This window comes from Vipera ursinii, assembly GCF_947247035.1.
Source record: "Vipera ursinii genome assembly, chromosome: 1".
Lineage (NCBI taxonomy): Eukaryota > Metazoa > Chordata > Lepidosauria > Squamata > Viperidae > Vipera > Vipera ursinii.
In genome coordinates, this window is record NC_139512.1 from 223954255 (window position 1) to 223971798 (window position 17544).

The following is a 17544-nucleotide window of genomic DNA, read 5'->3' on the forward strand; positions in this document are numbered from 1 at the left end:
GAAAGCTCACGTACAGTATGTTTATACTGAAACTTAGATTAATTTGAAAACAGAATTCTCTAACGCACGTTCTATATTGTGATTCTCAGTGAAATGATTATTCATTTAAAGCTGGAATGTTAAGTTCTGAAGTTGAAGTTAGGTTCCTAGTTATGTCTGAGATGCTACTTCAACCTATTAGGCCATGGAAGAGCTAAACTAGGGTATGCACTCGCTTGTTATTCAAAAATGACACTAAGCTACTAACTTTTTTTTAAAGGACTCCTTTAGATTTCCTTGCAATATATTAATGCCAAGGCACAGTTTTCATTTCTTCCCGAGAAGTGCATTTGTACATTTCTGACTGGAAAACTGCCTAATAAAATTCAAAAACAAGTTTGAACGATCAGACTTTGGTTCACAGGTTAACTCAGCAAGTTCACATATTGGCTTAGGAAAATGTATACCTGACAGATTTCGTGTCTTTTCTACTCTGGTAGAGGGAAAACTGGGAAGTAATCCTTTTAAAATGTTCCGATAAAGCTCATCTCCACAAACAAATCTAATTTTCTTAACGTGTGAAGTATCCCAGTCTCATTCTGAAATCAGAGAGGAACCAGAGTCCTTAATACCTGTTAAGTCAGCATGTTGTGGACTGCAGATTTGATGGCTTCAATTTAGCAAAAAAAGCCGCCTTACCGAGAAACATTGCTTTTTACTAGCCATTAAGGAAATGAGGGATTAGTTAAAGTGTGTGCTCTGACTCGGTAAAATGAGCTTGAATAAAACATACAACAGAAAGCATAACCATTGCAAGCCTCCAGAAGCAGCAAAGTAGCGCACTATATTGTAAACGCTTCTAAATTAAGGCTTTATTTGATCTGAGGGGAGAATCATTTTTCCAAGGCAAATTCAGGAGACTGGTGATTTTTTTAACCTTGCTTTTTTATTCCAGTTTACATTCTGTACTTGTGGCTATGTTTTCCCCAAGTGAGTTGTTAAAAGTTGATTTTGTTATTACTGACTGAGTTTTGCTTTGTTTTTTGTTGCCTAGAATTGACATGGTGATTGAGGCAGCTTATAAATCAATTAAATAAAGCAGCCCCATTGGTGAGTTTGATTGTGACTGGTGGGTCTTTGCTGATTGTAAGATGGAATGAACTAGCACATGACTTCTGGCACATGATATATGGATTGTGGCTGTCATTCCATTTTCACTGACTGAGTTTCTCTGTGGTTTTCTGGTTTTAATTTCTTGTCCACTGCAAAGAGTCACAGTTCTGAGATGGCTGGCCAAATAAATGGCTTTAAATAAATAATACTGTAGTTTTGCTTTCTTCCACTGACATGATGGCCTCTCTTTGAAATGTTGGCACAGCTGATCAGATCCTTAACAACACTTCACATATTACAATATTGGAATAGACATAATAAGTTTATTTCTATACTGTAACAAAATAGTACTGCTGGGCCTCCATTTCTTTTTTTAAAATAATATTTTATTAATTTTCCAATTTTACATTTAAGTATTTAAAAAGCAATGTGGTGACTGGATTAATCAATAGTTCGATAACAAAATCTTTAGTGCAAATCTCAGGTTACAGCAACAGATATTTCATCTTTTTCCCTTAACATTTACTGTTTCTTATTCAAGCTAGTACAGTTCTAGTTATATCGACTCAATAAAAACATCATTGTTACATTTATCAATAAATTTTAGCTTATACATAGCTTAATTACATTCAATCTTTATAAACAATCCATATCCTGTTATTAATTTTTACCCAATTTTTAGTTTCTCATCAATATTCCAATTTAACCTTTGATATTTAGAATTTTCAGGCTTTGGGTAACCAAGATTTCCCTTGTCTCAATTCATAACAAAATATAATACCCAAAATACACATTTTATCTGTTTGAATGTAATCTTGTTCTATTTCCTAAAAGTTATCTATTTCCCACCATATTAAATCATCTACTTAATAATACAATATTCTCTTTAATAAATCAAAAAGCATTATGTATATACCTGGGTTAATCAATAAATCACATATTCATAATAATTAATTTTCTTTTCCCTTTTAGGTCTATTTTTTAAGTATTAACCAGATAAAATCCTTATTTTCAACTAATTTCCAAGTATTTCAAATCTAATGACCAAAATTCCCCTTAGCTCAACATCTCCCTTTAACCCTCTAATTAATAATATAAAATCCCTTCTAATAAGTCAAAACCCCAATTTTCTTCAACTTTATTTTGGCTTTCTTCCCTTGCCAACTAGGCTTCCATATCAATGCTTTTAGATCATCAAGTAGTTCTCCCTCTATTATTATATATGTTATTTGAAATAAAGGAAACTGTTTAATTGCCAGTTTAATTGCCCATTTGTATTTGTTAAGTTGTCTCCCTGTTATTCCAGTTCCCCATGCTTGCTCTGGTATGTTTGTCTTCCATTCAATCTGTTCTTCTTCTGTCTCAAATTTCTTCTGATATATATAGAAAGTCATTTCCATTTTCAGTGTTGTCACTTCTTTTTCTGGATTTTCCATCAGCTGTCAATTGAGTCTGCTGTCTTAATATTTGGTTGTTCCACTTCTTCTGTTATCTTCTGCATTGTTGGTTCTTTGGTTGTAGTCAAAGTTTGGGTTTGTGTATCTAAGCTGGTGTCTTGATCTTTTATGTTAGGTCTTATTTTATCACAAGCTGAAAGAATGGTTTCATGTATTGCTTTCAACATGGAAAGTATCTTTTCCTGGTCTTCATCCACCTCTTTCATGTGTTTATAAATAGTCTTTCTACTAAAAGTTGTTTGTCAAGCAAAATTTTATAGTCCAAGGTATTTCAACATCCCGTAGTGACCAATATTCCTCAAATAAAGAGAGAGGAAAGCAATTTCCCACATATAACTCTGAAAGTCAGTAAAGGTTTACATTCACAGTTCAAGTAGGCCAATTATACTGCCCAGCTGTTCTCTTACAGCTAAGTCTCACAGGTGGTGCAAGGTCAGAAAAGCCTTATCTAAGTTCTGGTCTTTGAGCCAAGTCTCTTTTAGGAAATAACAAGTTGTAATACCAACCTTTACCACAAGATGTCACCGACGCCATTTAAGTTTTTTTTTAAGTCCAAATTTTTTCTAATCTTTTTCCAATTTTATTTCTTTTTTGTAGATAAAAACAAGAGTCTCCAGTAAAAATAGGAAAATTTTTGGTCCCCGAGTTTCAGGAGCATATAAATCCAATTAGATTAAAATTGTTCTTTTAATGCTTTGATTCTCCTGGGTAGTCAAACACCGCCATTCTTAGAGGGGGTGGGATAGAAATTCCCTTCCCTCTCTCCTCACAGGGGGGAAGATATTTCAAGCAGCTTTTACAGGAAGAGAAGGTACTTAGGGTAAAGAGAAGATCAGATCTCACCCAGTTTCATCCGCGTTGCTTTTGAAGTGCTTGATGGTGAGTTTGACTTCTGCTGTTTGTAGCCTAATGATGGGCCATATTGCTATGGCTGGTCTTTCCTCCGCAAGTTTGGAAGTCTGCCCTGGATCAAGCAGAAGGGCTGCCGCCCTCCCATGATCAAGCGGGGGTCCCCTCCTTGCTCATTGCCCCTACAGTGTGGCTTTCCAGGGTCCCCAAGGGAAGGGAAATTGGATGTGGAAGACTGAGCTCACCTTTCAGTGTCCACGCCGGTCATGGCGGCAAACCGGAAGTCCTGGGCCTCCATTTCTAACAGAGAGTCAACAAACATAGCATTGCATTTAATATAAATAATTGGATGCTGTGTTTTGCTGCACAGGTTATGCCAGGTCAGAGATGGGTGTAAATTTGCTCAAGTTTTAAATAACTGTTTCAATAATAATAATAATAAACCTTTATTGTCAAAGTACAACATGTGTACATTGAGATTAGCTGAGCCTCCCCCCGTGCTCTCTCCCCCCAACACACAGTGACAACAAACCCTCCATCCCACCACACTATGTGAACCAACTACACCACACACCGGCCTCCCAAGTCAATTCTGCATAAGAGTATTGTTAATTTCAAATAATCTCTTTTTTAATAAATGGGAACATCATTAACATCATTAAGCAGTTGTAAACATGTTCTTGTTGAAATAATTTTGATTTAATACAGTTTTTTATATCTCAATTTTCGATTGAATTCATAAGATAGAATATCAAGTACAACACATTAAGATAACACTATAAATTAATATTCACAAACCCTACTCAGGGCAGGAATACAACATGAAGCAGCTTCAACAAATAGGAGTGTATCCTTTAATTCAGTGGTTCCCAACCTTTTCTATACCCTGCACCTCTAGAACGCTTCTGATATATTCTCGCACCCCTTACAAAAGTTCAAAATAATGGCAATGAATTATGCATATACACTATAATTTTGAAAACCCAAGTTTTCGCACCCCCTGGAATACCATCTCGCACCCCTGGTTGGGAACCCCTGCTTTAACTGAAAGCATTCAGAGAAGGTGTTTAGCATCACACAAGGTATTGGATCTGCTATTAAACAATGTTTTGTGTTATTCTTGTGGCTGTTCTTTTTAGCACTGAATTGGAGTCTGAATGTTTATATCTTTTAAAATTCCATTTTTCTGTGCTCTTTAATCTGGAAAGATACAGTACAGATCTTGATTTCTTTTTTAAAAAAACAAATACATTATTTAAAACTAAAAATTATTGAAAATTAAAAAAATAACGTAAGGTTATTTTTAGTTTAAAGAATTAACAATAAATAAGCAGTAAGAGTGCTTTCATAGTCCCCTCAATCTTCTCAGAAGTAAACATTCCCAGTACCCTAGCTTCTCCTTGTAGCAATTCCAATCTTGTGATTTTTTTCATTACTTTTCTCTGAATTTGTTTTAGGTTTTTTTGAACCTCTTTTATGGTATGATGGCCAGAACTAGACCCAGTGTACAAGGAGGGGGCTTAGCAAAATAGAATACATTGGAATAATTACTGCTAATGATTTGATAACTTACATCTCTTGGTGCAACCAAGATATTTTTTCCCCATCTTTTTTTCAGACAGTTTCTGACTCATATTCAGTTGCAGCCAGCTACCATTTTAAGATATATTTCACATTCTAAACCTGTATATTTGATTTTTATTTCCTAGTTGAATATACTACAATTGTTTTAGTTAAATTTCATTCTGTTGTTCTGTGGCCATTTTTCTTGCCTAAGAAGAGTATTTCCAGCGTTATTTATTCAGGCATGTTAGCTACGTCACCCCATTCTGTATCATCTACAGATTTGATAATCATTTACTCTACTTTTTAATGCTAATCACTAATAAAAAAATATTAAGACAGTAAAGAGTATAATTTATAGTTGGTTCCAGGGCTTTTTTTCCTCATAGAATGTTCAAAATGGAGTTCTGGCACCTTTTTTGGATGGAACCTTGTAGGGTAGGCAAGGTGGGTTGTATGACATGTGTGAATTCCGGCACCTTTTTCTTTTACAAAAAAGCACTGGGTGGTTCTCAATTTACAACAGCAATTAGACCAGAGTTTCTACTGTTAAGTGATGCAGTCATAAATCCCTGGAGTCCCAGTTGCCATGGTTTACAACATTGGTCAAGGTAGCTCTCTGCCATTGGGGTTCCCACAACCAAGTCAGTGGGGAAGCAGGCAGGAAACTGCAAGTGCCAGGTTGGCAGAGGCTGCAGGGGGAAGTTGGGATGGGTGCATGAGTGTATGAAGGAGAGTCAGCAAGGGTGTATGTCAGGTGCAGTATGTGTTGGGGAGGATGTGTGATGGTGAGAGGGTGTGTGTAAGAGGCGTAGCATGATAGAGGAACATCAAAGGATGCATGAATGGTTGTTGCAGTGTGAGTACAGTGGGGCTGCAGAAGAGTGCAGATGGGAATATTTACCCAGTGACTTAAACCTTCCCTGACAGCTTCGCCATTGGGGAAGCCTGCAGGGAAGGTTGCAAACGGCAACTGTGTGATCGCAGGACACTGTAACCCAGTTATGAATGCAGCTGGTTGCCCAGTGCCCAAATTGCAATCATGTGAGGGAGCTGGGACAGCCTGAACTTTAAGGACCAGTCATAACCACCATTCATTCATTGCTTTTGTAACTTCAAATGGTCACTGAATGATCATAAAATGAGGACTACCATGGGGACAACGATAGATCCTTCTGTATAGAAGCATCCAGAAGGTAAAATTCCCTCTTCTGACATCCAGATTTTGTCCATTCCAGCAACAGCTTTTACTCTTCTGTTTTTGAGAATTGTTGTTTAGATTTATTGTCTATAAGCATTTCTAGCAAATTTCCAATTTATATTAATCTCAACATGAATGAAGTAGCAAACTTTCTTTAGCAGCAGAGAATTCCATATAAGTAAAATGACCTCAGTCATTCGAAAGAGGGGCATATGAAATGTTTGCAGATAAAATATTTCAAAGAATTTCCAATGAAAATTGAAATTGCTGATATGAATACCATACTGGCAAGTGTGTACATGCGTTGGGGAGCAAATTAGGGAAGGAACAGGAATGAAATGGTGATGGAGACATGTAAATAAAGTGCAAAAACTGCACACTGCCACACACTGTGATAGCATCTTCATATGCTCCTACTACCAATCTGAAAGGCTAGAAATTAATCATGTGAAAACCAATATGGTTGCATTCACCACGTAGCATGCTAATCACTCCCACATTTGGAAGATCAACTATTACCAAATTGAGCAAGTAAAAGCTTTCAAATATCTTGGCCTTTATTTCCAGTCATCTTCCTCCTGTCATCTTGACTCTTCAAACCTTTATTTGCATGACCAAACAGCCTCTAACACAATAATTAAATATTCAATCAACAGTTACATGCACACCACAGTTCAACTTTTTAAAGCTAGAGGCTAAGTTTCTTGCTCTGTGGAGGGCAATGTTGCACTAAAAGGATTCTTATGCCTGAGAAGCTGTTCAGTCTAAATTCCTATCATCTCTGCTTCTTCTGCTTGTTCCTTGTTCTGTAACTCTTAACTTGAGTTTGTTTGCAGATGCTCGATTACCATTCTGCTAGCTGAAGTACCTACTTAAGCAAATTTGGGGAGGCAAATTTCTAGTCCAAACTAGGATAGATAGATAGATAGATAGATAGATAGATAGATAGATAGATAGATAGATAGATAGACAGACAGACAGACAGACAGACAGACAGACAGACAGACAGACAGACAGATAGATGATAGATACAGTCTTCTGGAAGAAAAATAATAATAGATAATCTGGTTCACTGTGTGGTCAGCCTCTGGTTTCTATCCTGCCAGGTTTAACTTGGAGGCAGCTCAAGCAAATAAATTTATGTTTGGTTTACAGAGAAATTGAAGCAATTTTTCTCATTTCTGCTGTATTTAATTTATGCATCCTGCCTTCACTACTCCCAAATTTCTGTTTCATTTATCAGCACCATCTCATAGGAGTGCCTTCACATTGGCATGCATGGATGTTCTCCCTTCAGTGGTACAGTTGGGTAGAGTCAATGGAATTCCCTATCAAGAGTATACGCACACATGCAGATTGAACTTGACTGTTCTATCACTGAATCTGATTATGGTGGCCTTGGGCCACCATATCTATGTAAAGAGTGGACTGTCTTTAAATTCTCTGCTTTCCTTTTGAGTTCTAGAATGCTATGGTCCAATATTAGGTCCAATGATTTCCAAGTAGGGGAAAAAGTTAAGATGAAACAATCTTTAATTCTTGTCTTATAGTGTCTTTTGACACCAGCTGTAAAATAAAACAAATGCCACAATCATTCAGCCATAGACTTGGCACTCCCTATTGGTATAACAAAATAACCAAATATCTCAAATCTTCCCATGTAGCTGATTGAAGCTGTTTGGTCATTAGATTCATCCAGGACCACCAAGAATATCCCTGCTTCACTGGAACTCTGAAAACGTATCACCCTGATTAGTTGCCACATGAAAAAGTTTTTGGACCTTTTGCATCTTTTAAAAGTAAGCAATGCCGTTCTGTGGAATTTGCAGAAAAAAAGACTCAAGCAAAATGTATTTTACTTAATGTCTTATTCTAGAAGGATGAGGTTTCCCTACAGCATTTCCTGAAAGGAAATATGAAAATAGTTATATTTATAGGCATTTCTTGGAGGGATACCTTTATATCTGTTGTTTGAATCTTCACTTACATGACAGACCTCCAGGTAATTACAAGTGTAAAAGTTCTTCTCCCCACCCTCCATATGTGCCATTTCAAATGTGTGTGTATCATCTTGAGGGAGGGTACGAATATTGAAGGTAAATGAATTTATTTCATTTGGGTGAATCACATCATTTTTATAAATATTCTCCATTTTTAGTATTAATTTCTTCCTACTTATTATTTATTTATTTATAAGGAGATTTCATGAAAGAATTGACAATAAAATGATTTGGTACCTCAATTTTTGTTATATTGTCTTTAGATATTTTATTATTGTTACTTGCAATTGGGCAGCACCAAATAGAATTAACTACATGTTTTTTAAAAAAGAAAAACCCAGCTGTTCAACCACTTTACCTTGTTGTTGTTAGTTGTGAAGTCATGTCCAACCCATTGCGACCCCATGGACAACTTTCCTCCAGGCCTTCCTGTCCTCTACCATCTTCTGGAGCCCATTTAGGCTCACGCCTACTGCTTCAGTGACTCCATCCAGCCACCTCATTCTCTGACGTCCCCTTCTTCTCTTGCCCTCAACCTTTCCCAGCATTAGGCTCTTCTCCAGTGAGCCCTTCCTTCTCATTAGGTGGCCAAAGTATTTGAGTTTCAACTTCAGGATCTGGCCTTCTAAAGAGCAGTCGGGGTTGATCTCCTCTAGGACTGACCAGTTTGATCACCTTGCAGTCCAAGGGACTCACAGGAGTCTTCTCCAGCACCATAGTTCAAAGGCTTCAATTCTTTGGCGCTCAGCCTTTCTTATGGTCCAACTTTCACAGCCATACATTGCAACTGGGAAGACCATAACCTTGACTATAGGCACTTTTGTTGGCAGGGTGATGTCTCTGCTTTTTAGTGTACTGTCTAGATTTGCCATGGCTTTCCTCCCCAGGAGCAAGCGTCTTTTAATTTCTTGACTGCAATCCCCGTCTGCGGTGACCTTGGAGCCCAGGAAAATAAAATCTGTCACTACCTCCATTTCTTCCCCATCTATTTCCCAGGAATTGAGAGACCTGGATGCCATGATCTTGTTTTTTGTAATGTTAAGTTTCAACCCAAGTTTTGCACTCTCCTTCTTCACTCGCAACAAGAGGCTCTTTAGTTCCTCTTCACTTTCTGCCATTAGAGTGGTATCATCTGCATATCTTAGGTTGTTGATATTTCTCCCGGCAATCTTAATTCCAACTTTTGATTCATCTAGCCCTGTCTTTCTCATGATGTGCTCTGCATATAAGTTAAACAGGCAGGGTGACAGTATACAGTCTTGCCAGACTCCTTTCCCAATTTTGAACCAATCAGTGGTTCCGTGTCCAGTTCTCATTGTTGCTTCTTGACCCACATATAGGTTTCTCAAGAGACAAATAAGATGGTCTGGTACTCCCATCTCTTTAAGAACTTGCCACAGTTTGTTGTGATCCACACAATCAAAGGCTTTAGCATAGTCAATGAAGCAGAAGTAGATGTTTTTCTGGAACTCCCTAGCTCTCTCCATGATCCATCGTATGTTGGCAATTTGATCTCTAGTTCCTCTGCCTCTTCGAAATCCTGCCTGTACTTCTGGTAGTTCTTGATCCACATACTGCTGGAGTCTAGCTTGTAGGATTTTAAGCATAACTTTACTAGCATGTGAAATGAGTGCAATGATGCAATAGTTTGAACATTCTTTGGCACTGCCTTTCTTTGGAATTGGAATGTAAACTGATCTTTTCCAATCCTATGGCCAATGTTGAGTTTTCCAAATTTGCTTGCAAATTGAGTGTAGCACTTTTATTGCATTGTCTTTTAAGATTTTGAATAGCTCAGCTGGAATACTGTCACCTCCACTAGCTTTGTTGTTGTTCAGCTTTCTTAAGGCCCATTTCACTTCACATTCTAGGATGTCTGGCTCGAGGTCAGTGACCACCTCATCGTGGTTATCAGGGATGTTAAGCTTGTTCTTGTATAGTTCTTCTGTGTAATTTTGCCACCTCTTCTTAATCTCTTCTGCCTCTGTTAGGTCCCTGCCATTTTATCATGACCAATTTTGCATTAAACGTTCCCTTCATCTCTCCAATTTTCATGAAGAGATCTCTAGTCCTCCCTATTCTTTTTTTCCTTCTATTTCTTTGCACTGTTCATTTAAGAAGGCATTCTTATCTCTTCTAGCTATTCTCTGGAATTCTGCATTCAATTGGGCATATCTTTCTTTTTCTCCCTTGCCTTTCGCTTCCCTCCTGTCCTCAGCTATTTGCAAAGCTTCCTCAGACAGCCATTTTGCTTTCTTGCATTTCTTTTTCTTTGGGATGGTTTCAGTTGCTACTTCTTGTACAATGTTGCGAACCTCCATCCATAGTTCTTCAGGCACTCTGTCTATCAGATCTAATTCCTTAAATCTATTTGTCACCTCTACTGTATATTTAACAGGGATATGATTTATTTCATACCTGAGTGACCTAGTGCTTTTCCCTACTTTCTTCAGTTTAAGCCTAGATTTTGCAATGAGAAGCTCATGATCTGAGCCACAGTCAGCTCCTGGTCTTGTTTTTACTGACTGTATAGAGCTTCTCCATCTTTGGCTGCAGAGCACATAGTCAATCTGATTTCTGTGTTGACTGTCTGGTGATGTCCATGTGTAGAGGCGTCTCTTGGGTTGTTGGAAAAGAGTGTTTGCTATGACCATCGTATTCTCTTGACAAAATTCTATCAGCCTGTGCCCTGCTTCATTTTGTACTCCAAGGCCAAACTTGCCTGTTATTCTGGTTATCTTGTGGCTTCCTACCTTAGCATTCCAATCCCCCGTGATGATAAGGACATTATTTTTTGGTGTTAGTTCTATAAGGTGCTGTAGGGCTTGATAGAACCAGTCAATTTCATCCTGTTCAGCACTGGTGGTTGGGGCACAGACCTGAACCACTGTTATATTGAATGGTTTGTCTTGGATTCAAACTGAGATCATTCTGTCATTTTGAGGATTGTATCCCAGTATTGCTTTTCCTACTCTTTTATTGACTATGAAGGCTACTCCATTTCTTCTGAGGGATTCTTGCCCGCAGTAGTATACCTGATAGTCATCTGAATTAAATTCACCCATTCCTGTCCATTTTAGTTTGCTGATTCCTAAGATGTCGATGTTCAATCTTGTCACTTTACCTTAATAATCTTAATAAGACAATTGATATAATGGCTCTTTAATCCTGTAGCTGCTGTTTACTTGCAAATATCTGCAATAGTAGACCTATTTTAAGCTCTTATTTGGCTTGGTTAATCCAGTCAGCTGTATTTACCCCACCAAAAAGTTCCAGTCATCATCCTTAATATCTATGGTCTTGAGTTTGTTAGCTAGTTAACGTTTGTTACTTTCTAGATTCTACAAGGATTGATCAAGTTGTGCTTTGATCAGGAGTCAGTGAAGAATGGATAGGAGCCATTGGTGAGATAAGTAACAGCTGATAAAGGTCCATGTTGTTTGGGTAGGTTTGTTTAAGAAATGCTGTCTTTTCAAAGAATGAAAAAGCAGGTGTTTACACTAACAGGTTGGCAGTATAAAAATAGACTTAAGGGAAGGAGGAAACAAACAAACAAGCCTAAGAAATAAATACACAGGGATAACCAAGGGGAGAATCAGTTTGTATGTTTTTAAGCTTAATGATGAGAGAGTCTGGGGACAATGGCATTGCTCTACCAGTTTAGGATACTATCATACCGTGTTTCTTCACCTGTAAATGTTCTCTTCTCTTGTTATTGGATGTGCTGGATTTTCTAATTTTACTTTGTGACAGCCTGTGATGGGAAAGGACACTTCAAGGGGTGACATGCTGGGAGCTGCATCCAAGATAGTTTTGGTCACTCAGTTAATTTGAACCCGAGTTTCATCTGCCATGAAATTGTCTTGCAAAGAGATTGCTCAGTTTTCTTGTTCTCAAAATTGGGATGAAAATGAGTTCTGCTCCCAGAGCATCATTTTTTTATTGAGGTTAATGAAAGCAATTTGATCTTAAAGAATATCACTTTGGGGGAAAAAACCTAAAAATCCACTAAAACTGATTAATCGGCATACCTGTGCTTTTGAAAAATTACTTTAAAAAAGACAACTAGTATCTAGTTTGAGGAGCACTGTGAGTTGCATCAATTAAAGTTTATAGCTTGTATTGATGCTGATTAACTACAAAACTAAATGAAGATAGGAAATGGAAAGAATGATTGATGTTTTACTTAAAAGCCGCAGTGATTCAATTTAATTCATAAGTAGATACTAAGGCTGCATATAAATTATACTAAAGAATTTACTTTGTACCAGTGAGAGGTTTTTTTTACATACATTTGTGATTAACATAACACTGAAGTATATAGCTTAATGCACATTGTGACTAATTCAGCAACAGACTATGCCTCCACATGTGTGTATTGGGTGGTAGAGAGATTTACTTGAGGTATGCTATGCCTCCTTCTAGAATGAAAAACTTTGTAAATCTGAATGTTTAGTTTGAAAAACCATAAAATGATAAAATTAAGGAAGAATCAGGAAAAACAACCATAATTCAATGTACCATTGAAATTCAATAAATATATTCATGCTAATACCATTTTATATAAACAACAACCTCCTGTTTAGAATAAGAGAAAACACCTGAGACATTTATATGACCATGCAGACTTAGGATAGTAATACAAATTTGATAAAAATTACTTTGGTTCAGAAAATATCAAAAAGATATTTCTCCAGATAAGAAGCATATCCAGAAATACTAGAGTTAACACAGGAGTCTTCAAACTTGGCCCTTTTGTGACTTTTGGACTTCAACTCCCAGAATTCCTCAGCCATACATGCTGGCTGAGGAATTCTGGGAGTTGAAGTCCATAAGTCATAAAAGGGCCAAGTTTGAAGACCCCTGAACTAAAAGACCTCTGTATTAATATTAATACAAGATCTCTGTATTAACAGAATAGCTTGCTAAAATGGCAATTCAATAAATTCCAATATTGAAATGATGATCTTTTAAATAGAGAATTAAAGTATAGTATATCTAAATTGGTTAATTTTAATAATAATTTCTGCAAACAAGCAAAAAAATAGATCATATACTCAGCCCGTGGGGAAAAGATTGTACAAGCTGAAGATAAATTACATAACATAGTTGTCAAAGTGATTCACTAGAATGTCAATAAAAAGTATCATGTGCCAATAGTAAAAAATTGGTGGAAACGCAGAGTTGAAAAGTAATCGAAAATGAGTAGGTTGAAATATTGTGGGGTTTCTGAATACAAACTGATGAAGTCTTGGCTCATAACAACATATTTCATTGTGGTTAAAAGAAGAAAGTGTGGACAATTGATGTGGCAATACCAAGGGATGATAGAATAGAAGGGAAAGATTTGGAGATCACAAAATATCAAGATCTGAAAATCAAAACTGAAAGATAGTGGCAAAAATCGTCCATGGCTGTCTCATTGATTATCAATACACTGGGTGCCATACCAAAAAAATTTGGACAGCATTTAGAAAATCTACTTGTTGACAAAATTTCAATGTCAATTACAAAAGACTACACTGTTTGGCTCTGCACATATATTATGCCAATACATTATGATGCCTTAAGTCAGGGGTCTTCGAATTTGGCCCTTTTATGACTTGTGCACTTCAACTCCCAGAATTCCGGGAGTTGAAGTCCACAAGTCATTAAAAGGGCCAAGTTTGAAGACCTCTGACTTAAGTTCTTGATGCATATGAAAGCCAACACCAACTAAAGAACTGGGAGCTCTGACTTCACATTGTTGTGAACAGATGATGATGATGAAGAAGATGATGAAGATGATAATAGTAGTGGTAATAATAATAACAACAATAATAATAATATATACTTATTTTTACCCAAAGAGTTTACAAAAGATTAATGAAAATAATCTTAAAACTATAAACAATAAAGCAAATAATCCTTAAAATCAATAACAGATTATTATAGAGGCAATAGCAAGCACAGCAAAATAATACCACCAAATGATATATTATGTTACAAAGACTTTAAAATTTCCCTGCAGTTGAATTTCAAAATAGGCATGTGGTAAAAAGCTGGGTTCTTTTGAAAGCAATAAAGATAAGAAACAAAAGACTTGGAATAATGCTCACCTCTGAAGAGGGACAGTGATAAATTACTTTTACTGATATCTTGGCTATTTAAAATTCATTACTGTGAAAATGATTTGCAAATACCTATTTGAGTTTGGGAATTACTTAAGTTAGTTCAGAAAAAGTGAAAGAAGTAGGTGAGCTGCAAATTTTAGTACAGTCAAGGTTTATAGCAATCATAGCATTTCTTTAAATCTTTCTAAGAATGCAAATTCTTTTACATTGTTTTCAGCAGTTTTTATAACAAGTTTCTAAAGCAGGCTAGGAAAATCTTCCTGTGATTTTAAATTGTGCTGCTGTAATAAGGTCAGCTGTGAAAAAAAAAAGTTCAAGTACAAATTAATACTTTCTTTTACCAATGTAATTGAAACAGTGATAAAGCTCTATTGGTTTAATTTTATTGGATAATCTTCATTAATGGGATTAGAATTTGACTATCTGGAATTAAACTGCAATTTATAAGGAGACATATTTGAATTAACTGTAGATAACAAATGTAAGTAGAAAAAAGTCAAATATGTTTCTAGGAAAGAATTAGAGTTACAAAATAAGGAATATTCCTTCTTGAGATCAAGTTTTCATTCACTTTATATATCCTTCAAAAATGGACATTTATTTTAAATGGATTGGCATACAGTGTTTCTCAACCTTGGCAGTTTGAAGACTGTGGACTTCAGCTCCCAGAATTCCTCAGCCAGAATAGCTTTCTAATCTTATTTTGTAACTCCAATAGCAGGCTGGGGGATTCTGGGAATAAAAGTCCACACATCTTCAAACTACCAAGGTTAAGAAACACTGGATAAGATTTTCTCTCAAAGCTGAGCTTCTGAAAATAACCCAAAAACAACCACTTCTCTCTCTCTCTCTCCATCTCTCTCTCTCTCTCTCTCTCTCTCTCTCTCTCTCTCTCTCTCTCTCCCTCCCTCCCTCACACACACACACACACACACACACACACACACAAACACACACACTTGATGTTGTTAAAGAATCAGCTCCCAAATAATCAAGAGCAATATTTCTGAACTAACAACATAATACAGCCTTAACTGTAGGGTAGCACATTTTGTCAGTTTATTCTGTTTTTAATGGGTGTTGGAGGAGAGAGATATTTGAATTTGTTTCCTAGTGCTAAAATTTTATGACATTTAACTTGTTACCGTAGCAACAACAACAATATGCAGACATCCTAACCAGATGCAGTACCCTATAAGTGCCTCTTTCTCTTATTTATTAAGATCAAATTCTTCCAATATTGGGTCTTGAATGCATTCATTTGATCTGCACACGCACACACACACACACGTGTAATTATTAGCTCTGCTTTAATGGCTTACATATTACTTCTGTCTCCATCATCCTTGCAATCCATTAATAGATAACAATCAGTGTGAGCTACTGGGAATATATTAATGCCTTCTTCTTTCATTGGAGAATACAGAAGATTTATAGCTGTGTGCTTATTCCAAAAGATGAAAAGCATACAAACTACAGAAATGTCCCATCTAGAAATAATCCCTTTCGTTAGTGTTTTCAGTATGTTGCCATGGCCATCCATTTACTGCTTCCTCACTCGGTTATTCAAGTAACATTAAATGTCCTGTGATTGGTTGGGTCATCATTTCAGAGATATTTCTTTGCCTAAACAGAGAAACAGAACAACCATGAGTGGGCAAAATAACAGTGGCATTGGGAACAACTTCCCGCTGGCTTCCCCATTGAGATTCCTTGTAAAAAGCTGGGAGCATTGGAAATGATGATTGCATGACGGTGTCTGACTACAGCAGTGTGGCTGCACAGAAGTACTGAAACTGCCTCAACCTTTCCAAATTTCAGTCCCATGGGAGTCATGGGTCCTGGATTTTGGACACATTCTGAAAGTTAGAATCAGATGTGCTAGTTCAAAAATTGTTCCCTTATGGAAATCTAGACAAGAGATGGAAAATAGGGCATTGATTTAATATGGTGGTCACATTTACAAATGCAAGTGAGATATGATAAAGATATTAAACAGTATGGATTTTACAAAGAGCAGACTATGTTTGACCAGACATTACTAACGTCCAATGAAAGGTTAATTAAAAAAATGTATAATTTCTTATTAAATCTGAAAATGGAAGATGAACAGGTAAAAGAAACAATGATAGTACGGGCGAAGAATTTTGTATATAATATAGATTTAGAGAAGTGGCAAAGTTTGTGGGAAAGAAACTATAAATTAACCATGTCAGCCTCCTATAAAGAAAACCTATACAAAATGTTTTATAGATGGCACTTGCCACCAACAAGATTAGCAAAAATGTTTTTAAAAAATGTCAGAGAAATGTTGGAAATGTAAGCATAAGCCAGGTAATTATTATCATCTATGGTGGACATGTGTTAAAGCAAGGACATATTGGACAAAAATCCACACTTAATTAGAAAAAAATGTTAGAGAAACGCATAGATTATAAACCTGATTTTTTTTACTAGGTATAATGCCAGAAAAACTTGATAAGCAAAGTACATACTTGATTTTACATGTGATAGCAGCAGCAAGAATTATATTTGCACAATACTGGAAGAACGAAGAAACACTGTTCAATACAGGGTGATTGTATGGTTGTGCAGTTTTGATTTTGATTCAATGAAGCACTCTGTGAGTGCTTGCGCTGTTTGCATCCATATTGTGCGCACCATTCTTCCCAATTCCTTAGTGCCTGGTATGTGTTGGTCAGACGTCAACCTGATGGCATTTTACACACATCGGTTTATCGTAAATCCACCCATACGGACAGGATACTTCATTACAAAAGTAATCACCCCACAACCCACAAGGACCGTATCAGGACCGTCTTTAGACGTGTAGACACACATTGCAGCACAAACAAGGCAAAAAGGGAAGAAAGACGTCTCCTTTATCATGTCTGCAGGAACAACGGGTATCCACCTAATTTTATTAGGCAATACAGCAGGCCAGGTGAACCTACCCGCCATCAATGTGAAAACACCTTAACATCACGGATAACACTGCCTTATATCCACGGTGCATCTGAGTCCACAGCGCATATTTTGGACCCTCACAAGATCCGTGTTGCCCACAGACCTTATTGGACTCTACGAGCTTGTGTCATGCGCCCTAAAGACCCACTCCCCAATGAGGAAAAATCATCTGTCATGTATAAGATGTCATGCCAAAACTGCAATTGCAGCTACATTGGGGAGACGGCAAAACGACGGAGGACCAGAGTGCACGAACACAAGCTCGCTATTAGAAGACAAGAGCAGCATTCACAGGTGTGGGC